Source organism: Peromyscus maniculatus, chromosome 13 (genome assembly GCF_049852395.1).
Source record: "Peromyscus maniculatus bairdii isolate BWxNUB_F1_BW_parent chromosome 13, HU_Pman_BW_mat_3.1, whole genome shotgun sequence".
NCBI lineage: Eukaryota > Metazoa > Chordata > Mammalia > Rodentia > Cricetidae > Peromyscus > Peromyscus maniculatus.
In genome coordinates, this window is record NC_134864.1 from 17819163 (window position 1) to 17835844 (window position 16682).

The following is a 16682-nucleotide window of genomic DNA, read 5'->3' on the forward strand; positions in this document are numbered from 1 at the left end:
GCTTCAAAACAACTTAATCATTAATTATATCCAACACCTCCTGAAACACATAAAACAATTCACGTTTTACCAGTGGGATTTCTGAGTTAAAGGAAGGGCCAAGTCTTTGTTGGAAATTTTACTCCATGATTATTAATCCTGAAAATGTTCTTGTTAGTAGATGTACTGCATAAAAGACTTTCTAATTGCCCTAAGTTCCATTAACGTATTTTAATGCTTCATTAAAGCTGACGGATGGTACACACCTTTGATTTCTCAGGTGCTGATTAGTTGTAAAAAACACTCACACCATGGAAGTGTCAGCTAAATAGAGTTCACATCTTATGATATGTTAAGTCTGTGCCTGCGAGGAATAGATAAAGACATTCTTAGGAGCTAGCTCTCTTGGGCGTTATTTAAGAACCATTTTTATTATCATATTTTGTGTTAGTATTTCCTTTAATGTGTGGAAATTTAAACTAGTGAAACTATAAAAAAGGCAGAGTTTTTAGACCTGTAAAATTTGTGAATAATAAAAATAGGAAAAACAATGAAATAAAGAATTGGATGGCAATTTTTATACTTTTATAAGCATCTTAAACCACCTATTTGACGTCAATCCTGAAGTAGCTACTTTATAATTAGGAGGGAAGAAAGAAAACATCTCCTTTTTATGGTAATTGGCAACATGGCCAAAAATAAAATAAGAGCAAGGCCAAAAAAATATCATAATTATGAAATCCTTTTTACAACATCAGTATTTTCTCCAGACACTGATGATTTGGGATGTCATGGCAACCAAAAATCAATGAATAACATACAATTAAGAGTGAGTATGAGAGACTGCCCTTGAAGTTATTAGTTCTAATATACTGTTTTATTGCCTATTGTTTTGCTTCTTGTTGTTTTATTGTTCCTTGAAATACATGTTTGGCAATTTTGCCTTAGATATTTTTTGTATTATTAGCTAAAATAGTAATTGTTATTTGCTAATGTTTATTACCATAGTATTTATTAGATCAAAATTATGACTATTTATTTTAAATGCATTTCACATTAAGCAAAGTCTAGATTTGTCAAGGATTGAAGTTTAGAATGGCTGAGTCCTGCCTTGTAGTCATCAGGAGGCTAATAATTCCTTCTCTTTTTGATTTGAACTCGTTGAGGTTTTGACATCTCTGCAGTATTCATGAAGTTGACTCCACCACAGAGGCTTGTAAATTTCTCACTATGAGGAGCATAGTGGATGCTCATGCATTGGGAGCAGATTCAGGTTAAGTTACATGACTGTTGAAGTAAATTAAATTGAAGATTGAACTGTTTTCCCATGGCTCTGGAATTTGAGGCTAAAATATATTTCTGTATGTTATATATTCCTCAAAAGTTTGGAAATTTAGCAATACCCTAAAATTATTCTATAAGCATTACATCTTACAAAACCATTAAAATTACATTGAAGGTTCAGTTCCTATTAATAATCATTAGTTAAAATGGTAGGTTTTGAATTCAAGATCTGTTTCGGATTGAAATTTAACCCAATCCAAGTAGTCATGCAAAATTCATTGAATAATGAAATAAAAATGAAGAGGGAATACATTTAGATAAAAGAATATAAATTAAATGAATGTAAATTGATAAATTTTGGGAGTAGAAGAATTCAACGAGGTAATGGAATGATGGGATGAGGAAACAAAGGGACCTGGAATGTCCTAACCAAACTGAATTGTGCATGAAGAATCTACTTGGGAAAATTTAATCTTGAAATCTGAGTAAAATCCATTAGAAAATGATGGAACACATATAATATGAGAGAAAAGACCTAAAATGTTAAGTAAAAAAGAGAAGAGGCCTGTGTAAAGGGAATTGTGGATAAGTTAACAAAAACAGTGTACAAATAAAGAAGTATTATGAAACCCCCTTACTCTGTAAACTAATTAATACACACACACACACACACACATACATATATATATATATATATATATATATATATATATATGTACATACTCACATCAATATGCAAACACATATATGAAGAGAGACACACAGAGATAGAGAGATATACAGGGAGACAGAGAGACAAACATAGTGAGAGAGGGGGAGATATAGTTTGAATAGATGGATTCCACATAAGGGATCAGAGCTCTCTGAGAATCCCAGTGAGAAATGTGGATGCTTTAGGGGAACGCCCAAGGTGGAGATTATCGCCTTTCTTCTTGGTAGCCACCATAACTAGGTGATAAAATCCTTATCTGGAATTTACCACATACTTTGGTTGGAAGTGACCAGTGAGCTCTTTCCCTAATGGCTAGCTTTCAGATTCATGGAAGGTTCTGTTTAGGTAAGTAGGGGAGAAAAGATGTCATTGATCTTATCCAGCACTTGGAGTAGAATACCACAATGACCTGTCAAGAAAAAAATTGCTTCTTGGTACAGTAGTGGCAAGTGTGTTTATGGGGGTTACCCTCAGCTCTTTTAACTAGATTTGAGACCTTGATAAGTGGGAATCGATCCATGATTAATATTATAAATATGCTCAAAAGCCATGACTAGGGAAATCATAAACCTTAGGAAAGAACCAAGTGTTGTTGTTTATTAAATATCATGTTGTCAAACTACCTAAGTATTTAGGTTTATGTACATGCATGTATGCTGTTCCCAGCCTTCATACACTTCAATTTGTAGCAAGTAGTGATTAATGCAGAGATTGGTCAAAGTATAAAGATAAGAAACTATAGTGATCAGCTATAAATATAGGAGGACATGGACAATAAGTCCATGCCCCAAATCCCAAGGGAACATTGTGGAAGTGGGAAAAAACAACTGAAGGGCCAGAAATGGGAGAAGTGCCATGAAATGCTGGATTCTGGATATTGAATATCTGTTACACATATGAACTCATAGTAGCCATAGTTTCCTCATAAAATGAGCAAATGATGAAACAAATTAAAAACTGTAGCATGAATGGGTGTAGAGGCTGCTGGGGTTCCACCTCTACCTAAGAAGTTATTGAAAACTGATGGCTGTTTGGGACAGAAAGTCACTATAGGGAATGATTGGCCACTGGAACATTGCCCATGCCCCAAATGATGATGACCCAACACCCATGTACATATGCGTAGCTCTAGTTGCATTTGTGAGATTAAAATATGACAAAGTAATATAATGTAATATAGAAAGGGATGCATAAAGTTGAGATGGAGGTGGGATAAAGAACTCTATGGAAACTTATATGGAGCTTGAAGGGTGGATGGGTTCAAAGTAAATTGAATAAATGTATGCAACTTTTAAAGAATAAATACAAAAGCAAAATGAGAATAAATATGGTTAATTTAATAGCAATTCTGTGTCAATTATTTAATAGACATCACAAACATAGCAGATTACCAGACCCTTAGTAAGTAGTCAATAAATGTTAATTATTGTTATTGATGTAATTCTTACTCCATTACAGTGTTTACCTAGAATAAAGTGTAGAGAAAATAATATACAGTTATCTCTAAATCAGGGAAACAATCTTTGACATATGGATTAAGGATGTAGTTTGAGCTTTAATAAGTTCTAACTAACAAACATACACTGTTATTGATTATACAATTTGTTGGTAGAAATAACGTACATTCAGTATGCAAAAATATGTACATATGGACATTTTCCTGTATTTTGGCTAGAAGAAAAAGGATATTAAACATTATTAGAAAATTAGAATTTCAATAATTTCATTGTCAAAAAGAGTCAATTACTTTATAATGGTTGTATATGTAACATATTCAACATGTGATTCATTATTAAAAATTTTAATGTGAAATGCAGAAGCCTCATATTCATCAAAACTTTCTTAAATGTATCTTTAACGATAATTTTACATTTAATTTGAATACAATCTATCTTTTTTGAGTTTTTTTATTCATTTTTATTTTTCTTTTCTTGTAAATAAAAAACATATCTAAACTATGCTCAATAGTCATAAAGTAGTAGGCCATTGGAATTCATAAATGTGTTTGAGAATGCTAACAACTGCTTTGGAATTCACTCTGCTACAATATTTATGGTCAGCTTGTTGGGGACATAGGAGGCTATTTCATTACATATAACTTTGTCTCATTATTTGAAGTCAGGTCTTGGCTTCCTTATACTTTTATGGCTTTTTTACATTGCAGGAACTAAAAGGTGGAACCATGTCCCAGAATGCTTCTCAACTAGGTTAGATTTCATGAATGGGAGGATGTTGCTTGAAATTTTTTAGGAAGGGAGAATAAGCAGGAATTACATTTTGATAGTGGCTGCCAGCAGCTTCCATTTTAGCAGATCCCCATGAGACTAGGTTTCCGTGCCCAGTACTCACATAGCTAGCTGCTCACAGCTATCAGAAAGTCCAGTTTCAGGCAATCTGATGCCTTAAGACTTGCTCAACAAGAGCGAGACCATACCTGGCACTGGAAACCTAGATAACTATGCAGTGGTGTTGAACATGGTTGTTGTAGAACCTACAACCACTAATTTACTACATCAGCATAATCCCTAATGCCTACCTGTAGCATTTGCCTTTATACCCACAGATAAGTTTATTCCTCACCTCTCATTGATGAAATTTCCCTTCGCAACAGAGAGAGACCACTACAGAAAACCACAACCAATCAAAATGCAGAGTTGTGCAGTCCAGTTCCAGTCTCTCAGTCCACAACCTTACAGCAAATTCCCTGGTCCTCCGGCTCTTACAATCTTTCCACTCCCTCTGACCCTTAGGTGCAGGAGTGTTTTGTAGCTGTATCCGTTGGTACTAGGCTCTACAGCTCTATATTTTGATTGCTTGTGGTTTTCCAAAATGGTCTCCCTCTGTTGCAAAGATATTTCTTTGATGTGACTGCTAAACTTATCTGTGGGTATAAGGACATATGATTAGAATTTTGAGATTAATGCTAGTTAGTCAAAGGTAGTTGTAGATTTTCCTCTAAGAACCATAACTTCACTAATCATAGGTATTGGCTCAGTTTGTAGTACTAAGTATGTTTTCTCTATTATTCTGTGGGTGCTAAGTCCAGAGAGCTATTTGCTACCTCCAAGGTATGAATGTCAATTAAAAACACATAATTGGGCCGGGCGTTGGTGGCGCACGCCTTTAATCCCAGCACTCGGGAGGCAGAGCCAGGAGGATCTCTGTGAGTTCGAGGCCAGCCTGGGCTACCAAGTGAGCTCCAGGAAAGGCGCAAAGCTACACAGAGAAACCCTGTCTCGAAAAACCAAAAAAAAAAAAAATTACAAATGGCTACAATGAAAACCTCCAACCAACTCAGTCAATTTTCCAGGATATTGGTTGCTCTCCACAAACTGATGCTAGGGCCTCATTAAGGAAGACAACACATACGTAACTCATTAAATGCAGAGAAGTAGAGCTGGTGCCTAACTAAAGCCTTCATCCCAACTGCCAGTGCTAATGGTACCAGAGAAGAAATAAACACTAACTCTGTTACAAACATTACAAAATCTACAAAAGTGACTTGCATGCATGATATGAGCTACTAACCGTGTAGGGGAAACTAAGCACTATAGAATTGGTTTTAAGTCCAACTCACTTATGTGGAGCCCATTATGTGGAATTCCTGACACTACTCAGGTGGTCAAGAACCCAATACTAGGTAGGCCAAAAACTTAGAAGAAAATCAAACACTGTTTTGCTAAAGGAATATAGCAATAAAATGACTCCTAAGGTCGTTCTGCTATACTGGAAGATTAGTGACCTGCCCAGTCATCACGACAGATGCTTCCTCCTGCAGTAGATAGGGGTAAATACAGAGACCCACAGCAAGACAATATGCAGATTGAGACAAATTGGAACACACGGTCCTAAAGAGAATGTCTTCATCAAATCTTTCTCCTCAGGGCTCAAGGAACACTGCAGAAGAGGAGAAAGAAAAGTGTAAGAGTCAGAGGGGATGAATGATGCAAAAAAAATTAGGCCTTTGAGACAAGAAAGAACTGAAACACACGTGAACACAGAAAGACTGTGGCAGCATGCATGGGGTCTGTACAAATCCAAATCAGGGGGATGGGGGCAGCACTGAAATGGAGAATTAGAAACTCCTATCCCCCACCAAGAAGCTACCTGTAATTAACCACTTGGAAGGAAATTTTGGTTTCTTAAAGGGAATCTCATTGTGTATATAAACCACACTTCAATGCCTCATGCCCAGTAGTAGATGGCCAACAAAAAACAAACTCAAAGATATTTTGGAGGTATTTTATCTCATATTGTTATGCTTGGCAATTTTTTAACTTAGTGATCTTTTGCTTGAATATCATATAGGCTCTGGATCTCAATTTAGTGGTTTTATGGTACATGTGTGTGCATGTAGGAATTTCTCATATTCTTTTCTTGTATTTTTTTCTTTTATTTTGTTTGTTCATTTGTTAATTTTGTTTATTTCTTGTTCATTTGTCATTTTTATTGCCTGTTCATTTTTTTAAGAAAGAGAAAGAAAGCATGGGGTTGGAAGGGTGGAGAGGTGGGAAGGATCTCGGAGATGAGAGAGTGGAACCTATGATAAGAATATATTGTATAAAAAAGCTTTGTTTTCAATAAAAAAGAAATTGAATCCTAAATTAGGGTAATAACAAAGCTTTGAAAAGTTGAAAATTAATTCAGTGCAAAAACAAGCGTTTCTCCCTGTGCCATAGTATAAGAAACTTGGAGGAAGGAATATGACCTGAATTATTATTCTTTCTCTGTGCACTAAGATGGGTTGTTACATCTTTCTTATTAGGAAATAAATAGTAACAATGTTTGTTAAGCCGCTTTTTAATTTCATTAAAGAGTTCAATTAAGTAACAAATTTATTCACAGAACACTCTTTCTTTGAAGATATAAATTCAAAACAATGAAGATAAAGTTTAGCTAGTAAAAGTATTAAGTCTAAGAGAATATTTTGTTTAAGTGTCAGAGTTTATTTATTTACCTTTTAGGTTAGTCTGGTACACGTCATTATTTCTCAGGCACAAGTTGTAAGTACAACATTGTTGTCAGCAATAAATCACATGAGCACTGATGTTCAAATACTTATCTAATTCTAAAGGTTTTCCCTATAAGTGAATTCTTACAAGTAGCCACCCCATAGGTAAAATGAGCTATAAGTACACCATGCTGACATGCACGTGGTCAACTATAAACAGGGGCTTATACAACATTTATTTTTGAAATCATTTACACTTTGCAATGCTACATTTTTCCTTTCCCCATACTTCTGCATGCTTCTCATTCTGTTCTGTTTCCTTCTAATGAGGTGGAAGATACATAGGTCTAGTTATGACTTTGACATCTCCTGCATTTTAAGAAACCATGGAGTGTGAATTCAAAGGAGGTGCTTCACATTTATATTGTACATTAAAAAATAGAAAGAAAAAAAAGAAAACCATATGGAGTTACATTTAGTCAGAATTTGAATTTTCTGTAGTTTAGAATCTATTCAGTTTTCAGTAAATTGGAAAAATATAGATTAGAATGCATTTGGAGAGTATCATATTATAAAGTGTTTCTTATTGATTCCATTATTATTCAAATATTTATCCTTCTTTAATAATTTATATTGTAAATATTTTAGAATGACAACTTACATATTGCTTAAGAATTACATAGGGTAAAATATTCTACTTAACTGAGTTACCAGGTATATTGTTATGTTATGTTAATTCTCAGATATTTATTAAAATATCCTAAGCCTTTACTGACAGAAAATGGGGATTTCCTTATAAAAAAAAATATTCTATCAGAATGATGTGTAAGAAAACAGTACACCAATGTCTGATGGGAAAAAATTATACATGAATATAGTCTTAATTTTCCTTTCACCTGAGAAAAAATCTGAGCTAAACAATAGGATTTCCTTTCAAAATGATAAATGAATTTGCTGAGCAGCCTAGACAGTAATTGTGAAGTATTTTAGATGGTCCTCTATTACTATAACCTTGCAGTGGATATACACATTTTAGTTTTTAAAGACTTTGCCTAAAATCTGTAAAAATCTTTATGGGTTTACAAATGAAATTAGTGCATTTTATTATAAAGTGTCTCATATCGTGTATGCATGCATTCGTTCATGTATGTGCAAGAGTGTGTGTTTACATTGTGGGAAAACTTTTCTAAAGTAATATAAGTACCATCTTTTACTATTCCATCACCATGGTGATGGGCATTTGTACAATTTGAAAAGTGTTTTATCTGTAAAAAATAAAAATATTACTTTTTATTATTATTTTAAATTTTATAATTTATTTAATTTTACATATCAGCCACGGATTCCCCTGTCCTCCCTCCTCCTGCTCTCCTTCCCCCCAATTCACCCCCCATTAACATCACCTCTAGGGCAAGGACTCCCCTGGGGATTCAGCTCAGCCTGGTAGATTTAGCCCAGGCAGGTCCAGTCCCCTACTCCCTTATAAGGGAGCTTTTTAAATTAGGAAATTTCTCCTTTATTTATTGCTTTTCACTAAGCTGTTTTTCTTTCATGACACTACTTGTTTAATTAATTAATCTTTAACTTTCATGTGTTTTTGTTTTATTTTGAGATAAGATTTCTCTGTATAACTGTCTCTGTCCTGGAACTCTCTTTGTAGACTATGCTGCCCTAAATCTCAGAAATCTTCCTGAATTTGCCTCCTGAATGCTGGGATTAGAGGCATGTGGCACCAAGCCTAGCTAATCTTTTATTTCTGAGTGTAAGATACTGATTTAGAAATAGAATTAAATTGGAGGGGCTAATTTTATCTGGCATTTGAAAATCGGTAAGGCAGCATTATTGATATATAGCAGACATTCTACAGGATAAGAACTTGTACTCATCTGAATGTAAAACTTACTTGTAATAAAAGAGTACAAAATCTGCCAAACCCTAAGGCTTATTGTATTTCTGTTTCTTCTTACAAGACAGCAAGAGAAAGAGAAGTTTTCCACAGAACTGAATAATATTAAGGTAGAAAAATAAATGTTAATAGATTCCAAGAGTAAATATGGGTATCACTTGTATACTAACTAGAAGCTTGCATGCATAAGTAAATTTGTTGTGACTGTTACTGATCATCTGTAAGAAAGACAATGAAAAACAGTGCAGAAAGCCAGCAAGATTCTCCTTTGATGACATGCGAAGATAGAGAAAAGGTGACTAGTTGCCATTCAAGCACATATATAAAATGACTACATTGCTATTTTATGACTTCTTCCAAACAAATACTTACAGACTTCATAAAAATGTCAAGACTTCTCTCATCCCACCAAAATCTGCTTGAAGAGAGTAGAATAAAACCCACTTATTTCATTAATGAGTAGGAAAACCTTCTATTGAAGTTCTAAGAACATCAAAGGTCAGCTGATTCTTGGGAAGGGAAAGCATTCCTTTGCATGTGTACAGATGAATTAAACAGTATTTTGAACCCAAGATCCATTAATAAATTCAAAGTTGCATAGTATGGGCAGAGGCAGAAACGGCTCTGCTGTCCTACATTCATAACAAAATCTCAGCAATGATTGTTTTCCAATGGTCAGTGTAGAAACAGGAAGACTGTATAGTCTTTTCCTCAGAAATACTAAGACTGAGAAGCTATTCCAGAACTATGTCCAAAGACTTATGGAAGCACAGAAGAGGATGAGCAAGTCAAGGGAGAGTATCTTACCAACTGAAGTCTTTAAAGACTAGGGTGAATTGAAGACAATGTCCATGCCAGCTCTACCAAAGACTGGTTAATATATATTATAGCACTATTAATATTACTAATTATATATATTTTATAGCACTAGTGTTTGAAGCTGCATATGAATTCAAATGAATTCTTTTGAACAGTGTAACCTAAGTAACACAGCTCAAAATGGTTACCTTTCTTGGAGCTGGAATCCTAGAAATGAGTTACATGAATTCTCTGACTGGCAAAATAAAGTTATGTAAGTAAGAATCTCAGCTTTAGCTCTGTGTGTAAGAATAAATGGAACATATGTCAAACCTGTTTGCCTATACATGGATATCCACAGCAACTTCAGTCACTTAGAAAAACCAGGAAATGTACATAACAATTTTTGGTATATTCACACAAAAGACAACTTCCTGGGAATTAAAGCAGCTTATTGAGAATTTAAACAACTTGATGATTTCAAATTTTCTACAAGCCAAGAGATACCAGAAACAAATGGCTATAATCATGTAGGAGGATGTACAGAGTATCCTAAAATAGGACAAAATCTTATTAGAAATCATGAAAATAAGAAATTTCAGGAACTTCAGATCAAGAGAATGGTGTGCACTGTAGAAGGGACATGAGAGTTACTGGGGATATCTGGCTCCTACATTTGGTTCTACAACTGTTGTACACAACAGAAGCCATTGACTTACAACACTAAATGAGGCTGAAAATTATTGTATTAAATTGATACTCGGATAAACTGGAATTGAGTAAAATGAAAGAAAATTATGGCATTTTAATATTTGTACTGCTGCCTTACTTTAACCATTAGGAAATTAATAAATTGATTATTGATATTTCACCACAGGTAAGTAATTGTATTAAATAGTTCATGGGAACATTTTCTGTATTGTTCCATTACCCACTGGGGTAAGTTTAGAAATTTGAGCAAAACTATTGAAATTTCTGTAGTTCAGTTTCTGGTGGATAGAATTAAACTGAGGCCTCTGAAAGGAAATCATTTTACAAGAATGTAAATATGATTTAAGTGTGTCTTCTCCCATCCCAGCTGGGAGAAGATGCACTTCCATGTGTGTGTTGTTAAGGTCATGGTTGTTAGACTAGGAGTCTAAGTTTCTTACTGGATGTTGGAAGCAACCATTAGTTCCTTTCCAGAGCACCCTTTCATTATGGCCTAGGGAATAATAATAATAACATGGATTTGCTCTAAACATTGCAGTGCTGTATTGGACAAGCAATTAACATGTATCAGGCAAGTGAGTGATAGATATTTCTCACAATTACCCGGAGATAGAGGCCAGTTGGCGTTGTCATAGGAGTTACATGACATATCAGCAGATCTGGTAAATGCTACTTTTTTAATGCTTTAAATGCAATTGTACACATAGTATTTGGAGATTCAATGACCAAACTTCATGAAAGTTGGCATATTAGATTATATCACATCAAACCTACTTCATACAGACAATAGTACTATCTATATTTATAATTTTCAGAAACCAAAGCTTAGAGATCAGTTGTTTACCATGCATTTTATTATATCCAGTATGGTTTTCTTTAAACAACTGCCTTCATAGTTATAGATTTGCTTCTGAATACTTAGCACAATCCTCCTCTGACTCAGGCATACCATATGCTTAACTGGTATCAATATCTCCTATTATTATATACTATATTATCTAAAGGACTTCTTATCTTAACTATATCTGTGAAGCCAATAATACTGGTTGCTAAATTTCTATTCTTGCTTTGGATAAGAATTTTGAATATGATTTTAATTATTATGAATCAGTGAGAATAGTCAAGAATTTCACTACCTAATTTTGTTAGCTTATATCAATATGTGTGAAAAATTAAATCATTTAGTGATTAATTATTTTATGGTAAGCTCTAGAAGGATTATAGACAATATTATTCAACTGTTTATATAATTATAGTATTTTATTCATTCTTCATAAATGACTGTTTCCTGTTTTGTATATGTTTATGAATATATTTTGGGTTTATTTGTTAAATTTTTGATTTAGTACCTACAATTTGATACTTTAATTTTAGGGTTTTTGCATTAACATTTTTATCAGATGAGTATTTTTATATTCTTTCCCACTTACTCAATTTGTCTCTATTTCTTTTAAGACATCGATGCTATGCAAAACTATGTCATAATGTACAGTTTATATTGCCATAAATGTCAGATTGAAAGAATATTTGACTCCTTAATAAATTAAACATTGGGGGTAGGCAAGGTGGCACCCACCTACAAACACATCACTTAGAAGTCAAAATGTGTAAATATTCTGAGATTTTGCTTTTGCCACTTCTTTATGCACATAACAGTAAGATAGAAGAAGTACTATCCTTAAAAAGCACACAGCATCCTGTTGGATTCACACAAAATTATTATTTGATTCTAGATTCTAATTATTTATTTTTTATCTATATGAATTGAAAACATGCGGTTGTGACTTTTCTACAATGTTTTAAGTAAAATAGATCAATGATACTTGATTTTTATGTACATTTTTCTTATTGAAATAATTTCAGAATTCACATAATCACTTACCAATTTAATATATAGTGAATTGTTTCTGTATATCATGTAATGTTATGATCTGTAAAGATTTAAAAGTGAGTTAATAGAGTCTCACTATCATAAAACTTGCAAGTTAATAGCTGGAAAATGTATAGAATAGATAAATATATATTAATGACAAGAGAGTTGCAAGGGTAAGTAAGGAAAGGGATTCAGAGTGCAGATCTGAGGGGTATTGGTGGGTTGTGAAAAAATTTTACAATACTATGAATTTTTTTTATAATTTTAGCGTCTACAGGGTGGTCAGAGATCACTGAGCTTTCAATTCATGGAGAAATACAATGCAGTCAAAGCATCCAGAGGTATGGCAAGGGAAGGATCCAGTGTCATAATATTTTACATATTGTTACCTAATTATCAGGTCTTATGTTTCTGAATGCTGTAACATTTACATTGCTAGTCTATTCAAGAATGCTCAAGGTTTGCTCTCAGTAGTTATATCTAAGACCAACTACTAGACTTTATTCTGTATGTAGTTCCCATTCTCACATCAAGTACCTTCTAATTTTTAATGGCTGCAACCACATTACTCCTTATTCTATATTTATCTCATCATGACTATGGGACACTATTGATCCCAGCTTATTTATCAGTCTTCACATGCATGTATTTGTGTGTTCCCACATCCAGTTGCTATGGCCTAATATTATGACTGACACCTGAAGCCCCCATGCTTTTCTTAAAGAAACACATTGGTAGCCAAGACAGTAGGAGGAAACATACGGTGAAAGCAATAATTTAAACATGTACCCTAATAGTAGCTCTTTCAGTGTTTTCAACTAGTAAGTACTTATTTACACTCCTGCGATATTCTAAGGAAAGATGAGGAAGTTTGAAATCGATGACTATTTTTTTTAAGTATCAAATTCTTCATAAATTAGAAATGAATCTTTAGATCTCTGTTGGCTTCAAGCATATAGAAGGTGGTCATACATGATTCAAATTTGCCTTGCCATCTTAGATCACAAACTGGTCCTTCCATCCATGGGGCGCAAAATACCCTTTAGCGTTATTTAAGAATGTAACCAGTCAACTGGAATCTTTTTATTATGTACTGAGTAACCACCTGTAGTCAATAAAAAAGCCTCTACTTGGACTGAATCTGTAGAAGTACACTGGTCACTTGTGTTTTGGAATAGATTTGGTCATATGCCTACATGCACCTGTTTATCTATGCCCAAACAAGGCCATGTGGGCTGTGGGAAGCAGGAAATGAAATACACATTACACCTGCAAGTAAACATATTTGTATATTAATCTACCCTTGCTTTTGGATGGCTATCTCCTCTAGTCAAAGAAGGAATGCCAATAAATATAAACCTGCAGGCCTAAGTTCAGTTACAAAATGAGAAGTATCAGAAAAAAATGCCTCCATATACCTTCATTTCAGGAAAATATAAGTTTAAATTATGGTTTCAAAAACTACTTCATAAATTGTTTTAGGGATTACTGTGATTCAATACAAATGAAATCACAGCTGGCATGAATACAGACTGCTGTGGAGAATCGCTTTGCCCAAAGTTGCTGCTCTCACTTGGTCAAGGGTTTTTTAAAACAGAGAAGAAAAGGCTAGTGAAAAAATGTAATAAATATCAAAAGTGAATAAAATAGAGGGAAAACTGTTGGTACAGTATGAAAAATACAAAATCCATTAAAGTAATGACAGTCCAATTTCCAAATATCAGTTGGTATCTTACAAAATAGCTCAGTGTGACTTCTCTGGTTTTCAGCTAGGATACTGTGTAACCAGGCTCAGGATCAGTGCCTGGTCGGAAATGTAAAGATGAACTTCCACTCAGCATCAAAAAAAAAAAAAAAACTGATGTTAGAAATTCAGAAGGATGCACCACTTGTAGGATTTTAAGAAATGACAGACCTCAATTTTTACCAAAAATTTCATTAAAATATGCGTACAAAAACATACAAATGTGAAATCAGACTCCAGAAACCCAATTCCTTCTTATTGTAGAATCAAAATAATTAACTTGATGGCATTATCTAAATAATAAGAGGTGAGACTTAAATCACTTTTTATTTTATTCTGTATAATGGAGTTTTAGGGCTTTCCTGTTCAAATGGAGCTCCTAAAAGAGCCATATCAGCCTCACTGAAGGACTTGGTAGCTACAGACAGAAGTTGTTTCAAAAGCAGTCCACTACAACAGAATCTTCGTTTTAATCAATTCCCCCGACTGATTATTTTGTTCATTATATTGGCAGATAATTGAAGTAGATCAGTAAGTAAGCAGTAAAAAAAAATAGTAAATAAATGCATAGAATCATTCTAGGAATGACTTTCGGTTAAGTACATTCCCAAAAGTCTGTTTAATTTGAACTGCAGAAAGAGTATAATTGAATCCAGCATAGTATATAACATCAAATGCAACATACATAATAAATGTTAGTAAACACAATATTAGGAAGAAGTAATGAGGAGTACCTTTATTAGAAAATAAGTTTATAAATGTTGGATTATATTTTATCTTCATACCAATAAATGAAAATCTCTAGGCATGTTATAAATTAAGAATTTTAAATGATTTTTATTCTAGTACATTGTAAGTAGAGCAGAGTCTACCCAAAGTTATCTACTTACAAGTCTCTGTCACCTATGAATTTTAGGTAACAACGAGAGTGACTTTTCTGATATAATTCAGGTTCTAATTGTCAAAACAAAGAGTATATCCTGGATCTCAGAATGAGAGAGGCACCTGCCAAGATTGGCACACAGATGCCATGGAGGCATCAGGCCTCTGGGCAGCCAGGAAATAGGGACAGCAGTCATATAATCACAAGGATGTAATTTCTGGCACACTGGATGGGCTTGGATCTAGAATCTTCCCTAGATTTTTCTATGAAAATTAATAGCCCTGGCACTTACCATTTTGAGCACTTTGAGGGATGATAAAAAAGAACATGCTAATCATGCCATATCTAGCATGTGTGTTTTAGGTAAGTTTCTATCATTTAGTAATTTATTATTGACACCATCAGAAAAGTATATATAAGTATATATACTAAAATCAGTATCAGTGCTCAAAGACATAACCACTTGTGGTTTTAATCTATAGCTATGTTTGAGAAATATTTTTTAAGCAATGCAAAATCAATGACACAAGAAAAGATAATGTGGAGGAAGGCATATGAAATAAGTATTAGTATATACATTGTTTGCATATTATCTGATTTATGCCAAGCTTTAGTCATTAACAGACAAGGTCTTAATATAACTGTAAGGGATCTTAAAATGTGCAATGTGAAAAGTTAGATTTTTTTCAAACCTAAGAATGCAGCACATAGAAAAATTAGGAAAAATAGGTTTCATTGCCAGTAGCAGAAACAATATCCTGAACAGAAGCATATGCACTAAATACTAAATTCTGTGTGCAGAGAATACAAAGAAATAACAACATAAACTTCAGAGGAATTTAAAGACAATTTTGAAGAACTACCACAAGGAAATCTAAAAGTAAATTTACAGAAAAGGAAATGGAGAGGCAGAGAGTCAAAGAGAGGAACAGAGGCATAGAGACACATACATAGAGGGAAAGTAGCTAGAAAGACAGAGAAATGGAGAAAGGGAGAAAGAAAGAGTGACTAGAAACTACCATTCTTACAGAACATGATGGCTTGAGGGAAAAAGTGCAAATTGCTCACACAACCCACTATGCACATTCCCCTGAAGAGATCCCAGGATCATCAGCAGAATATTTGCAATATAATGTTCCTGCTAAACCACACTTTCTGTTGGTTCTCTGCCTCCGTATTTCTCTTGTGAACCCCAAACTTAAGATGTTAAGAATCAGCTTTCCCAAGTACCCTACTAATGGATCCTGACATAAAGTGGAGCACCCGAGCAAGATAACATGCTGTACTACTCAGGTTAAAACTACCTCAAAATAGGTGACTAAACTTATTTATTAGTATATAATACTATAATGTTTCAGAGTACTATGAATCAAAATTCAAATGTCAAGAATAAATGCAGAGTATTTTATTTTATGAAGATAGGGGCTTTTCACAAGAAAAAGACTGACAGTTTCCTGTTTGTTTGTTTTTTTCTCCAAAGCTATGAAAATGACTTCCAAGACAACCAGCTACCACAAAGTTCACATTAAAACCAACAAATAAAAGTGATTTATTATTTTCAGATGGTTGTTTTCTGAATATTATGGCCATATTTCTCAAATATATATATTAGAATTCATGTAATTCCTTTTGTGGAATTACCATGAAATAAAGGAAGCATGTTCATTATCAGCAACATACTTAAGACTTCCTCTGGCCAATCCTTAAATTTCCATTTTCCTCTTTATATTTTGAACTTGTCATATGATTTTGTTCACGTCCTTTATTTAGTGCAATGTAAGTGTAAAAGAACAAAGATTTTCAAAGGTCTTGGATTCTGCTTGGCTGTCATATACATGTCT

The 16682-nt window shown here is 33.8% G+C and overlaps 1 long non-coding RNA gene across 1 annotated transcript; it reads left to right on the forward strand.

Moving 5' to 3' along the window:
• The first annotated feature begins 1152 nt into the window (after positions 1–1152).
• Positions 1153–16402, forward strand: LOC143268352 (uncharacterized). Its single transcript, XR_013044204.1, has 3 exons — positions 1153–1252; positions 12483–12555; positions 16322–16402. It is a non-coding gene; the product is annotated as an uncharacterized LOC143268352 (long non-coding RNA).
• The last annotated feature ends 280 nt before the right edge of the window (positions 16403–16682 follow it).